This window comes from Ptychodera flava, chromosome 3 (assembly GCF_041260155.1).
Source record: "Ptychodera flava strain L36383 chromosome 3, AS_Pfla_20210202, whole genome shotgun sequence".
NCBI lineage: Eukaryota > Metazoa > Hemichordata > Enteropneusta > Ptychoderidae > Ptychodera > Ptychodera flava.
Window position 1 is genome coordinate 19,076,677 of NC_091930.1, and position 15,360 is coordinate 19,092,036.

The 15,360-nt window shown below is 36.4% G+C and overlaps 1 long non-coding RNA gene across 1 annotated transcript; it reads left to right on the forward strand.

Moving 5' to 3' along the window:
• Positions 1–1,255: 1,255 nt before the first annotated feature.
• Positions 1,256–15,181, forward strand: LOC139125175 (uncharacterized). The gene is made up of 5 exons (XR_011550154.1): positions 1,256–1,467; positions 5,104–5,400; positions 12,791–12,913; positions 13,535–13,629; positions 14,047–15,181. It is a non-coding gene; the product is annotated as an uncharacterized lncRNA (long non-coding RNA).
• The last annotated feature ends 179 nt before the right edge of the window (positions 15,182–15,360 follow it).

Sequence of the window (15,360 nt, forward strand, 5' to 3'; positions counted from 1 at the left end):
ATTTTCAGTCAACTTTGATAAAGTATTTTTGCGGTTTTGAAGAAATAAAGTCACGTGTGCTCTTATTTGAAATAAGCTCACTGATACGTCATACTTTGCTGTACATATTTAAGAACATTGTGATAATACACATGTTCATGGATAGTTCATAAAGTTCACCCTTAAATACCTTATTAGCTCTCTATATGGGTAGGCATATAAATTTCCGGTGTAAAAAATCATCTAGTTAGCATTAAGCTGAAATTGAAGTGTAAATAGAAAAAAAAAGGATATAAGTTTTAGCATAAATGCAAGATCGCTCATGATTATTTGTGTATTAATATATTTTCTTGCTATTTTTTTGGAAATGCATGTATTAAAGACGTCTTTATTAGTTGTGAAATTGAATAACAGATTTTGAAACATATTTCTGTATATTAGTGGCTAGAAACGTATTAGCTTTGCATAAATTATTTTCTAGCGCCCATTCACATAAATTCCTCTTTGGAAAAGTGAAGAAATTCTTCATATGAGTTGTATTTTTGAAACAGCATTGATTGATTGATTGATTTATGTTTTGATTTATATGTTTATTTATCCACTATACTTTTCCTGGTATATATTTTTGCGAGTTAAACAAAAACACAAAGTATATATATGATGAGGTCTTTTCACCTGGTTGAATAACAGCCTTTATAACTTACAACCATATATTGCGATGTAATTACAGTTTTTGTAATCATGGAAATGAATGACTGAATAAATAAATAAAGAACAATAAAAATGTTATTGTTTTCTGGTCAAGAATAAATTGAAAGTTTTCCAATTAAAGTCTAATTATTAACTCAAATAAGAAAACAAAAATAAGAAAACATAAGAAAGCATCTGATTAACACGATTATGAACTCGATTATGTCCAATTTTACAAACCATATTTACGGCATTTATATTATTGTTCATACGCTTGAACTATATAAAAACTGCATCTATTTCTTAAATTTTACAAGACATGCTTTGTCGAAAGAGGGCGCAGTTGTTATACAACGCATGCTACCTATGCTATGCTTATACATCGTACGGGCTTTACAAGGGTCAGACCGATTTCTATGACGATAAAATCAGGTGATCGCACTTTGGTTTCGTTATGATTGAATAGCTGCCTTTGTAAACGTAAAAGAGCAAAGTGTTTATTTAGTGAAAGAATGCAAAACGATGGTTAATCATTAATTTTATGCCAATTTTTGCACATCGTCACACCACCATTCTGCCGCAATCAGTCGAGCAGGGGAAATGGTCCACTGTATTCTCCCTGGATCGGTTTTGTTAAGATCAAGGTAGTGTTTGAAGCCTTTCAAGCGCTGAATAGTGAACTTAGTTGTTTTTCTGCTGTCAAAGTCGCAAAACCGGGCGCCACCATTAACATGAACGTGCCGTTTGCATTTAAGATTTTGTCGATTGCCGCTACACTTACAGTAAAATTACATGAAGGTAAGTATTAATCTTTCTGATTCTTTAATTCAAAGTCGATACAAATTCTCCTCTCGATTCAACACTGATCCGCAGCTCAATGGACCGAAACCAGGTCGGCTACAAAGCTGAGCATAGTGTAATGGCTATTATTTACCAGTACTTCACCTTCGATCTGCTGATCTGAGTATGTGTCCTGTTTATTAATGGCGTTACGTGTGATGTGCCAATCTTAAGTACTACCGAAGTAAATGCTTTGAGCGATACAAATTCTACATTCAATAAATCCTTGATACATTGAGTACCAATCATATCCTAGCGTCAGCTTGTGATTACTGAACATAGAATAGCTGTCAATGTTGGCTGGTTCTCTTCTGTAGTTACAGAGACCATACACTTTATTGTCACTTTTGAATAAAGGTCAATAATCAGGTTCAGAATTGTGAGCTATGTAAATCAAACGATAAGTAAGTAATTGTTCTGTTGTTTAATGGTCTTTGCCATTGATATAAACCTTGGCTATAAATACGTCATTACTAGTGAGAGAAACTAATGATAAAAAGATAACTGTATGTAAATGACCACTGCACAGATTGTATGTAGGAGGTGTTTTACAAACACAAGCAATAGACAGGAGAAGGGACAACACCCGGCGGGACGTAACATATAAGAGGTAAACGGTGTTATCTTTGAAGACTAATGGGCCTCTACTCTGTTCTGTATCCCGTCGCTCTCTTGCTAGCTATTTCCCAAAGGGAGACGGCAAGCAGTAATACTGCCTTGTCTAGGGGCAAATTGAACAAACAAACTCAAACACTCTGCTATTTTGTGATGTTAGTTTGCTTCTGTTAGCATGTTTTGTTGAATAAATGAAGTAAGACAACGTAAAGTAGTCTAGTGGTTTTTAAATAATATATATTTATTTAATATGGATTGTAATGTAATACTCAATGCTTGATTTAAGCTTGGTTCAAGTCGTTGACGTATGAAATAAAGTCATTTTAGGATCAACGCGTTGATTTACTTAGTACACTATAGGCCTGCGTTGGCAAGGGTGGACAGGTGGTATCCCAGACAGAGAGGATGTCAAAATCGCCATACACAAAACACAGACGCCTGTAAATGCGGCAATGGTTATTTAATAATGTTTGAAAAATAAATGTCAACTTTCTTCCAATTGCCTACACAGTTTCCAACTGCTTGCGCTTAGTTTGTGTGTAGAGTGAAGCACAGGGAGGGGGGCGCTAGGAATAAAGGTTAGGTGACCAAATTTTCGTATTGTAGCATGCTCCATTCCCACGATTTCGGTTAGCTATTCTCAATTCCTGGCCCCCAATGTGCTTTACCCGTCACATTTAAGGGCTTGTTTTAATTACTTCATGTCGTCGAGGCGACATTTACGCCTCATTTGAGTTACATTAACACCCATTCGACACTCTTACATGAATACGTTCTCATGTACAAACTGATCGTATTGGCTCCCTTTCAATGCTGCAGTTGGCAAAGCGACACACTATTTCGTAGAGAAGTCAGTATACATGCTAATGCAAATAACAATGGAATTTGCGGTTAAAATATCGCTGTATGTTTTCATATGCGTGGCGACGTCCACAGACCGAAAATCACACATGTACATCAGTTCAAAATCTGTTATTGATTGGTTTAATTTTTTCGAGACATCTGTTTCCTTTATCTTCGCGACCATGCGTCCGAACAGATTGGGGGCACTGCTGTGTTGTGAAAGTTGATGGATCGAAGTTTGGAAAGTCAAAATACAGTCGAGGTCAACACCGTGAAGGATATTGAGTGTTCGCATCATTTGTTGCGACTCTTCCACTTGCTTTTAATTTATGTTCACCAACGTGATGCGAAGACTTCAATTTCTTTTGATTCGTCGATATATTTTTCATCCACTATTATTTCGACAAAATTGTACAGGTGGTATGCCATAAAGTGATTACGTCAAAGTACGCATGAAAATAAGGTCAGCGTTTACGTTCTACATAGGATTATATCAACGACAATACATTCGTGTTTTGTCAGTTAAAGAAATGAGTCAAACAGTTTAATGCAAGTAAAGGGCAAGCTCTTGATGATGCCACAGCCTATTTTAAACCGCGTTCACACAATTTTGCCAGTTGGAACTGTTTGGTATGGTAAGATATATAAATACATGTAACGGAAGTAATTTCGGATCCGCCGAGGCAGACGATGTAAAAAAATCAGAAGGTGCTGTCATTGGGATTTTCGCAATATTTTTCATCTTGGCCCATTCTTATTACATGGTTCAGCAAGTTGCAGTTTGCTTGGTATCCATCCATTATATTTACCACCAAAAATAATCTTATTAGTGTTTTAATTTTTGATGTGAAAATGAAATTTATTTTGTGCTAAGTTTGTGCCGGGCCTAGGCAATATTCATAACCCAGCAAACTCAACGACGATTGTTACCTGTGCTATATATGATCAATTATCATGTTCAGTACTTGGAATAGTGGATAGTTAAATAGTTAATGCAACAGAGCAGTTATTATGCCGACCACGGTTCTGTTCCTGACTGTAGTTGACTTTTTTAGAGTCGTATGATACGTTAAACCCTTGAGTAGAGACAAAGTTAACGATATTTCCTTCAGCATTTTTACATGCCTTGTAGTTCTTGCCATTCCATTAATTTTTTTATTTCTTTCGTGCGCTCATATGACCAGATAATTACTTTCCCAATGCATAGGGTCTGTCGAAGGTGTGCCACTGAACTGCTTCTCCTAAGAAACTTTACTGTGCAATATGTCACACAAACGGAGGCTCTACTTCATTATAACAGACAGATATGGAATACATTGCTTAGATACACCGGGTAAAAAGTGCACTATACCAGCCTTCAAAGTTTCACACTTTTATTCCTCAATCATCCCGCAAACTCGTATTATGGGCGCTCCTATAACTTGTTTGTACATTGCCCTTTTATTGACCCTTTAATGAATGCGTTAAAATATATTACAATTACTGAAAACTCTCGGCAGTAAAATGGTCGTCTTATATAATTCCTAGGTTCTCCCATAGCCCTGTGTCGCAGTGTTGGTTTATGCCAACTTTTGGGATTTTAATTTCGAAGAGTCGAAACATTTGCAGTTGGTTATCCTTTAGCGTATTAAATTCAATTAATGAAGTGGAGTGCCTTAATTAAGACATTATCAATTCATTCATAAAGAAATAATCTGATTTTGATATCATCAGTTCATCAGGAAATACTTCAAAACAATAATCATAGCGTAGTGCATCTTTTTCACCTTCATAATGGAGACACATAGTGTTACTCAAAATGGTAAGCTCGCCCAGTTCCGTTTCCCATTTAATTGACGACTAGTTTACCATCCTGTTTAAGATTATGGCATATCTTCATTACTCATGATGATTTTTTGAGTAATTATCTTTGTCGTTTTGTGTTTTGTTTTGTTTTGTTTTGTTTTTGGGGTGGGTGAAGAAACAACAAAGTGGTATACTGTATACCGGAATGTAGAGAACGCCCGAGATGAAGATTTAAAGCCCTACAATAACCCATGCTAAGATTCGTATGTGGAATTCTCCCTGACGTAACATGTCATATTTAGTCGAAATGTCCATTTATGTTCTCGTAAAATACGTATGTTATTGTTACAGAGCGTAACGAGCCACATTGTTTCAAAATACGTGGCATTGGTCCAAGAAACGAAGTAATCGTCGGGAGAACAATTGCAATAGGTTGCAGCATAGGATCAAGCTTACCACCTTTTGCCAAACTGGTCTGGATGAGAGATAATTAGAATGTAAAGGAATTCCACGGCAATCAGTTATCTTACACATTGCAAGTAAGGAAGGAAGACCAAGGTGTTACTTTTCTCTGTCAACTTCAACATAGAAGTATCCGCGGCGACACTCAGTTTGTTTGCTCAGATAGAATAACATTGGACGTACAGTGTAAGTGAAATGTATTGAGAACATTATCGACATTCAAGTCACCTCTCTCTCACTCACTCAATCACTCACTCACTCACTCACTCCTCTCTCTCTCTCTCTCTCTCTCTCTCTCTCTCTCTCTCTCTCTCTCTCTCTCTCTCTCTCTCTCTCTCTCTCTCTTTCTATATATATATATATATATATATATATATATATATATATAATATGTATAATAGTATAATATAATATATATATATAATATATATATAATATATATATCTTTATCATACATGCTATGCCTGTATTGCCATTTTTCTATTGTTCAGACGGTACTGATATGAACCCGTATTTTAACTAGTGAAAATACGAATTATATTTTCACTGTAACCGAACTACTTACAGCGACGCGTACGCGTGACCTTCGCTGGTATGAATGACCTTCGTTGGTATATGTTCCTATCAAACAGCTGAGCGAATAAGACAAATGACAATCAGAAACGTCATTATGATTATGGTCAAAATTCTGTTGTTTGCAGTCACTTCATGGGCATTGCAACTAGGCACAAGTACAGTTGTACCAAAAACATACAAACAAACGTATTGAAAATTTGTATCATTTGCCGACACCTGTCATCGTTCACGGCCGGTCCCGTGGCGGTGCAGTGTTTTCCGTCGTCTACGCTGCTGAAGATATCGGTTGACAGTGCATCATGATAGAACCGCTTTACGACAAGTTTCCTGTTGATGAGCTTAAGTATCTGGTCGGTGAATTACATCGTTTACAGCCGTAAATGAGCCACAAAAATCCAACCGGGCTGAAAATACTCGCGACAGACAAGGTTGAAGGTGCAGATAATATTTCCGATTTGTAGTGTCAGTGAGATTCACAGGTCATGATCGTGTCTGGTGGCACCAATGCGGTGCGGTTTCAGATACAATGTAAGATCTAGGGAAAGTCAAACTTTCGCTTGGGTTGTAAAGGAAGTTTAGTTCTATTTAGGCAAGCCAGGAACGAAAATATACGAGCAGACGACGGATATACCTTTGAAATGTTTTATTCGTCACGAATGAGTTACGACACTACAGCTTAAACAGTGTACTCACTTCATGTTTTCCCTAATCCGCTTACTAAGAAGATAAATTCGGCATATTTGACGTCTGGGGACATGTATAATTCTTCGAGATAAAGTGACTGGTACGGGTATTAGGCCTATATCCATTGTGCATTCATAGATGTCGCAGAGCTGCTTGCTCCATGCTCTCAGCTAGCTGTTCATACTCGATCGAGTTTGAAATCGAACGCTGGCGTGGCACGAGTATTTTGACCCGATTTTGGCGGCCTCATAACTTTCACGCAGGGATGAGATTATGTATCAAAATACGAAAACACACCCATTTTACGAACTCCCGCCTATGTTTTACATCCACTGTCATTTTAAATTAAAAATAAATCTTCTTCAAATTGTGAAAACCTGTGTCGACATCGTAATATTTAAATTGTTCGCTTTAAAAGTGCTCCATAAACCCTCCTTTGAAGTGGAATGGCCCAATAGCGGAATAATATCAAGAAGTGATACGGTTGTCATCACTCCTTAGCAACCAACTTTTTGTAAGTACAGCCGGAGGAAAGAAGGTCGATTTCAAGTTGATTTCGTCGCTAATTTCGGAGCGTCTGTGGGAAAACAGTCATAACCAAAACATGCATGTATGATAAAGGGGTTATTACCCCTAATATATATATAATATAGCCTCTTACGTAATTATGAGGGGCGTTCACTGTTGGCACTATGCTTCGCTCATGGTACGTATTGCCGTTAGAGCACTCTGATGAGTCCATAGATAGATAGATAGATATTTATTATAGTGACTAGTGACATTACACCAAGCCTCAACGGGCTTATTAGTCACTTTTAGAAAGTGGTACAATTTCATATGAGGGACTGTGCCCAAATACATGAGAGAAGAAAACATTACAAAGATTACTTGTCTTATATTATTATAGTGGGAAAAAGGTCAATGACAAAGCTTAATTCTTATCGTTTTTCGTATAATATGGATTGTCTTTTCCCATAAGCCCTGGCGATAAATTTCGCCGTGCTTCGACTAATGTTTTTAATTAAGTGTTCCAGTTTCTGTGTATCAGTAAGATCTTGGAAGCCATCGATATGATTTCTAGCAATACCAAATAAATTCTCACGATATCCATTGTATAAAGAACAATGTATGAGAAAATGAATTTCATCTTCAACAGCATTTTGTTCACAAAACATACACTTTCTGTCCTGTAAAGCTTCCCCTCTGAATCTTCCTGTTTCTACCCGTAATGGTAAAATTCCAAATCTAATTGAGCCAAGAAAGAACGTGTACTACGATCCAAGTTACATGACAAATATGACTCCCTTCCATAAAGTGATTTGAATTGTCTGTAGGTACGTAATTTTGGTATATTACTTATATTGTTTGACCACGAGTCTGCTGCTTCAACATGGAGTTTCTCTTTTAAAGTACGAATATCACAAAGACCTCCATTGTCTAGAACATCAATGTCTACAGAATCAAAAATTTCATTCATTTCGAAACTCCAATTATTTACACATAACGAGTTGTCCCACATGAAAACACGCTTACATAATCTATTGTCATCCATTTTTACAAATCTATTCCAAAGTCTAGCCATATTTACGTAATGCCTAGTTTTCGAAGAAACCCAACCAGTGTCTCCAATTACAGCTGCAGTTGGTGCAAATCTATGTACACCGAGAAAAAATCGCAGTGCTCTGATTTGTACTTTGTTACAATATTTGTCATTGTTAAAGCCCCAAACACTTGAGCAGTAATCCATTATCGGAACCACACAACTATCAAAGAGTTTTGTAAATGTTTGGAATCCCATGTTTTTTATGACTTTAAATTTCGAACAAATGTAACCAAGAGCTCTATTAGCAGATTCTGATAACGACTCTGACATTGCTTTGAAATCAAGAAACTCATTAAAGATAACACCAAGATATTTACAGTTGTCAATATAATCTAGCTGTGCTCCGGAAAGATGAAATTTGAAAACACTTCTCTCGGCCAATCTTTTCCGAAAGTGCACAACATGAGTTTTCTTGATGTTTATCAAAAGTCTCCACTTTTTACACCACTCAGTAATGAAATCTAACATATGTTGCATATTTTCTTCATTATCTGAAATGATTGCAATGTCATCGGCGTATAGTAGGATTGACACATTATCGTCACCTATCTGTGTGCCTTTTTTAAGATCTTTTAAACCCTTCGCCATATCATTAATAAACAATGCAAATAATGTTGGCGATAAGTTGTCACCTTGTCTGACTCCGGTTTCTGTATTAAACCAGCCAGAGAAAGAATTGTTCACTTTCACTCTTGCTAAAGTATTTGAGTACATTGCAGAAATCGAGTTGTACATCTTTCCGTCAACATTGTTGATTAAGAGTTTGTAAAGAAGTAACTTTCTGTCTACAAAATCGAATGCTTTTTGTATGTCTATGAAAGTTACAAAAGTCGGGAGATTATTATTCAGTCTATTTCTGATAATTGAAGTCAAAGTAAAGACATGATCTTCACAAGATCTGTCCTTGCGGAAACCATTCTGTTCATCCACTAACATATTGTTATTATCAAGGAAAGAAATCAACCTATTATTTAGTACGGCACTATATATTTTTGAGATAACCGATAATAAGCTTATACCCCTATAATTGAGTGGAACTCTAGTGTCACTTGTTTACATTTCAAAATAGGTAAAATAATACTCTTTCTCCATACACTAGGTATCATACCGGAGTCAAAGCACAATTGAAAAAGATGTACTAATACTTCAATGACATTGTCTTGTCTTAATACCTCATATGGTATTTTGTCAATACCAGTAGCTTTTTTGTTTTTACCTTTCAGAACAACGTTTTTCACTTCCAAAAAAGTAAAATTCCTGTTAATCTCTTGGTTTTCTTCAAACATGGGGTCTGATAAATTATTTTCCAGGACAGTCTTATGATGTACAACAGTCCTATAAAAGTGATCATCAAATTGACCTTGGTCATTTCTGTTTCCATTGTATAAAGAAGAAAAATCCTGTTGCCAGGTGTTCAAGACCAACTTGGAATCAGAAATAATATCATTCATCTCATTGTACACTTCCATTGGAATATTTTTTCTGTTCTTCTTACCAGGACCAATGCACCTCACTTGATCCCAAAATTTTCTTGGATTATCTGTACAAATACTCTCAATTTCTAACTGAAAACCTTTCATAAAGTTTCGTTCATGGAAACGTAAACGTTTGTCAAATAAATGCTGGGCATTTTTAAAGTGTGTTCTTAATAAATGATAACCCATATCAGATTTGTTACATTTCAAAAACTCTCTCTCTTTCCTTCTCATATCCTGCCATAGGGACCTTAACTCGTCATTCCAAAAGGGCTTGTTAGACTTAAATCGCTTTCTGGTTTGTTTTGTACAATCGAAGTACGGAATAGATTCGTTCATATTAGTAACTATGCAATCACAGAGACTAGCATACATAGCATCAATATTGGTTTGGCTTTCAGCATTATTTTCTATCTGATCTATCAAAATCAAAAGCGCTCTTTAGTAGTCTCCGATTGCATAAAATCAATAGGAATAGAGTCTAACCTGTACTTTCTATACAGAGATTCGCCTTCAGTTCGATTAGTAGGCTCAATCGTACAAACATTTATAGCTGGCCTGGCCAAGAACTTAAAACCCAGTAAAGAATGGTCTGGTATTTTACAGCGCTCATGAAGATAGTGAAGTAAATTATGTTTCTCTGCAAAATCTGACATTTTCTGGACTTCAAACTCTGTGCAGAGACTTACTGAATCATGTGGAATAGCAATATAATCAACTACAGCTTTGCCGCGAGCAGACACTGAGGTGAAATCATTATGCTCATTGAATATCGACCGTTCATTACATGCAACTTGGCGTCATTCAGAAATTCTACAAAAGAGTGACCATGTTGATTAACATATCTGTCTATCACCTGTCTAGTTGGAATATTCTCATCGACCCCGTTTATTGTGTCATGTAAAGCGCCAATACGTGCATTGAAGTCTCCACATATTATTACAGAGTCAACATCATCTAGAACGTACAACTTATTCAATAAGTGACCAAAAAGGCCTGTGGCGTCTCTTCCCCAAGGTGAATTTTCTGGAGGCAAATAGCATGTGAAAACACAAATGTAAAATCTGATACTCTATGTATAAATTTCAAGCCAAGAATTCCATCATAATCACAACTCACGACAGAGATAAAAAATTCATGTTCAAGCGTGTTATTAATGAGAAAACCGACACCCCCAAAAGTTCTTGGAGAATTGACATGAGTTTGTCTTCTGTTATTCCCGAACCAACGATAGCCATCAACTTGTATGGTGTTATTAGCTGATAATGAGTTTCATTTACACTGAAGATGTCAGGCTTGTACGCTTTAACAATAGCAGACCTAAGACCAGAGTTCGCATCAGTCCACCCACTGACATTCAGATGGGCTATTTTCAAATATGAATTCGAAACGGGAATCCGTTGGGCTTGGGTTAATACCTAGTCACGGCTATCTTCATGACCAAAATTTTCGGCTGTTTGCGAGGATTCTCTCGGGGACTTTCTTACAATGCGACCGCTGCCCGTTATGCGGAAATCACCTCCATTTGGTAGCTCATTCAATAGAGTGCGTGCGTTCAGCTCTAGCATACGGTCTGTATGGGACTTACTGGCTCGCATGAAAACTTTTTGTAGTCATCCGTATTTCTCAGCATTTGTTTAGATCTTAGAACTTGTATCTTCTGCTCTACATTTTCTACTGCAAACTTAATCAGTCCCGTGTTCCTTGGCGTCGTGAACGTAAACGTATCGCTTTTACAATCTTTGCGTGTTTTGCGGGTTCACTAAGCTTATCAATGATGTCTGATATTTTGAGCAGTAAGTTTTCTTCTTCCGTTTCAGGAATATTTGACGCAATTATACACAGCTCATCATTATTCAGAGGGTTGGTACTTACAGATGGAATATCATCTCGGTTCAGTACCCTTGTCTCCAACACAGAAATTTTGGCATCTAGCCTACCTATTTCCAGCACAAATTCATCCCTTAGGTTTTTCATCTGTTTCTCCATTGACTCCGTCAGTTCATTTCGGAGTTTGTCAACTTTGCTTTCAAGACCACGTTGGCCAGCCTCCAGCTTACGTAATAGCTGAAGAATCTCATTGTTCTCACCTTCCACGTTGCCCATTTCACTTGAACTTTTGCGTGGACGTTTTCCACCTTTTTCTCTGCTTTCATTTACCGCCATCCGTCCATAAACCAACCAATCCTTGTCCAAAGTAGCTTATCTTATAGCATTGAAGTTCCATAGACCATAGGGTGTTGTTTTGACGTAAAATTCTGGGATTTTTGAAGAGTCGATGTAATGAATATGTTGCTACTGGGAAACAGCGCCCTCCAATCCCATAATATTTTCAATCATCATCAATGTGTAACCGTACTCTCTGTGCCCAAGTTCAGAGGTTGCCATAAAGCTCTTATGGTGATAACCGGGAGGGCACATTGTATACATTTTGTGTATATATATATATATATATATATATTATATATATATATATATATATATATAAGAGAGAGAGAGAGAGAGAGAGAGAGAGAGAGAGAGAGAGAGAGAGAGAGAGAGAGAGAGAGAGAGAGAGAGAGCTGTTTTGAAATTGCCTTTTTACTACAGCAGAGTTACTCGTATGTAAAACCTTCACTCGTGAGATACCTTTGCCTTGTGGACATGTACATTTGTTTTCAAATTGAGACCACCAATTTTGATATTGCTCCACCCACACTTTCTTTATTATGGGGTACAATATATTGATACTTGCCCGACTAATTCTTTCTGCAACCTTTTGTCCTGTATACTTAATTTTTGAGTATGCATTATGTGGAAATCTGAAGGTTTTCTTGAAAGTCAATCGCCAGGACCTTGACAAAGGCGGAAAGGGAGCACAAAGACTACTTTTGAAATTTGCAATCGGCATTGCAAGTTGAATGAAATACTTAGCTGAACTAGAAGTACACTAGAAATTTCACTTAGTCCTTTTATTCTCCCTCTTTAGATAAATCCCCGAATCTGACGTTTTCGTCTTGCGTCACCAGCTTGCACTGCCCCTACATTTCCGCCTTGAATTTTACCTAACTTTTCGTGGTAAGGTTTTAAAAGCCCCCTTCTGGTTATCATGGCAAAACGGGATTTAGTTTAACTCATTTATACGTTTGTCATTCTTAAAAGCCGAGCTGAACTATTTCTGAGATCCTTGAACAAAAGTATAAACGTGACGTTATTAAATTCATTGATGGTCGTTCGTTTTTGTCTTCTTCATAAACAGATCGTACATAGATATCTTGCGTCACATCACATTTTGGTTTATGAAGGGGGCGTTTGTACGATATCCAACTTTAGCTATGCCAGCGATGTGATTGATGCGGATATGTTCTTTAACTTGAACCAGGTAAGTACTCATGATGTCGTCTCTTGTTAACAGCGTTAATACTGACGGCCATTCTCAAAACGTAATGTTACTACTGTTTAATAAGAGATCTCAAATGCACAGCTCTATATTGTTGAAAACCAAGTATTCCTATGCATACTTTGTAAATAAAAAGTTGTCGTTACTTGCCATGCGTAGCAATACGTCATACTTGTGCCTAGATCATATAGATTTTATTTCTTAAATATAAACATTTCGTTTGACAGGGCAAACTTCCCTACAAGTGGATGGCAGTTGAATCACTGGTCAATAAAGAGTTCACGTCAATGACTGATGTTTGGTATTTTGGAGTTGTCAATATCAAACTGAATGTTGGTGTACGATCATAAAAAGCAAACCGGATTGACACAAGTGATCACATCTTTTGGGGTCATCTTGCTGGAAGCTAAATATTTTGCACGATTGTTTAATATTTGTTTCTTGATTACGGCGACAAACTTAGACTGTAAACTGTTGTAAAACTCGGTTAAAGATTACTTTGTTGATTGTTTTATTATTTACGTTTGTCCGTAATATTGTTACTTCGCGCTCAAACCTCAACTTAGCATTCAAACTATAGTTTAACATCCGTATTGCTTACAGGATCAGCCGTTACGGAATCTCTCGCAAGCGTCTGTGCTTGCCTTGCTAAACAAAGGTCATCGATTGGTGAGGCCTAAGCACTGCATACAAGAAGTGTAAGTAAAAAAGAATAACACGAAATTCTTTTAAAGTGCCATTACTTTTATTTGCATGCTTCCGATAAGATAAACAGTTGTATGAAAACTTTACGTTCAATAATTCATTTTAACGCACATTCGAAACGATGCTGTCCTGTTGGAAGTGGAGCGCCGCCTCTCGACCAACTTTTGTAGTAATCCATACACAACTACTAACATGTTCGGCAAGGTATGTTGACCGTATTTCCGCAAAAAATGTTGTAAAATCCGTCAAAAGGACATTTGCTTGATTATTTTGATATTTATGTTTGGTTATAATATTGTTACTTCCAATTTCAAACTGAAATAAGCTGACCTTTTATTGATCTTTTTTTCGTAAAATGAATTTACTTGCCTCACAGACATATAGACTAAAATGAACTTTTACATTTTCAGGTCAATACTCCCGCTGCTATCGATAGTGAATCTACATCAGATGAAGTTATTAAACCGGTTTGAAGATTCAAATGTTAAAAATAGTTCTTTCGTCAATCGTACGCAAGACTTGGTTATCTTCTAAAATTGTAGTTTTCGGGAACTACGCAGGATTGCATATAAACGAATATCATGAATTTCAACTCAGGCATATATATATTACGTAATGTCCGTTGTGCGGAAAAGGTCACATGATCGTTCATGGATATTTTGTCACTCTAAATAAGTTTGGATTTTTTCGTAAGCTTTCAACATTCGTGATTCACAGACTTAGTGTGATTTTGCAGAGTGAACTTTGTACAATTGTCGTCAACCAAATCGGTCAAGTAGTCTCACCTAAAGTGTATCAAGGAGTATGTTATCGCTTCCTGGCGATTTACGACTCTAACAGTGCAGCGAAGGTGTGTTATAACTAAACACAACTACAATTGCTGTTTTTAGGGAATTATGTTATCTCAACGTGAGCTACTATATTGCCGATTACGAATAAATAAGTTAATATCGCCATATTTGTTGCATTTTAAACGGATTTTAAGTTCATTTTCTTAATTTGCTTGGCACTATCTTCATTTCCGCTTTGTTTTCCACCCTATTTAAATATGTAGACACAAACGTTTACATACGAGCAAGGACAGTTTACCAGAGTTTGGCTCTACGTTAAGTGATTTATGTATCCCAAAATGATAACCCTTTTCTGCGTCGGTCGATTATATAACAGGATATCAAATACAGACAGGAAAGAATGTAAAATATTCATTATTTTCCTTTTTTCTTTGTCACATGCATGGCTTCAGACTTAAAAAGCCTGTAGTCTGTATGTCAGGGAAACATATTCCAAAAATGTATTGAAGTATACATATACAAATCAATATGGAGTATTTATGCATTGCAACGACAACCAAGTGTACAGCAGTCAGTCTCTCACTCACTCACTAACTCACTCACTCTCATGATCCGATATACACAGGCTAAATGAGATATCAAAGAACGAGTTCACTTACCCTATAACTAGTTTTATTTGAGAACCAAAGAATACATAACTTTATGAAATCAAATTTGAAATATTTTATACACACATATCCCACCGATTATGTTTCAAAACATTGAAAATAAAATGTTCATGTTTACATCATATCTCTTGTTTCAAACAATATTTTAGTATTTTTTTATAATTTGCTGTGGGTGAAAATGTATAAAACTATGCAAGGCGTATTATTCTTTTTGCCTCATCTTGTAAATTATTTCAAATCTAGATAATAATATAAATATTAATCT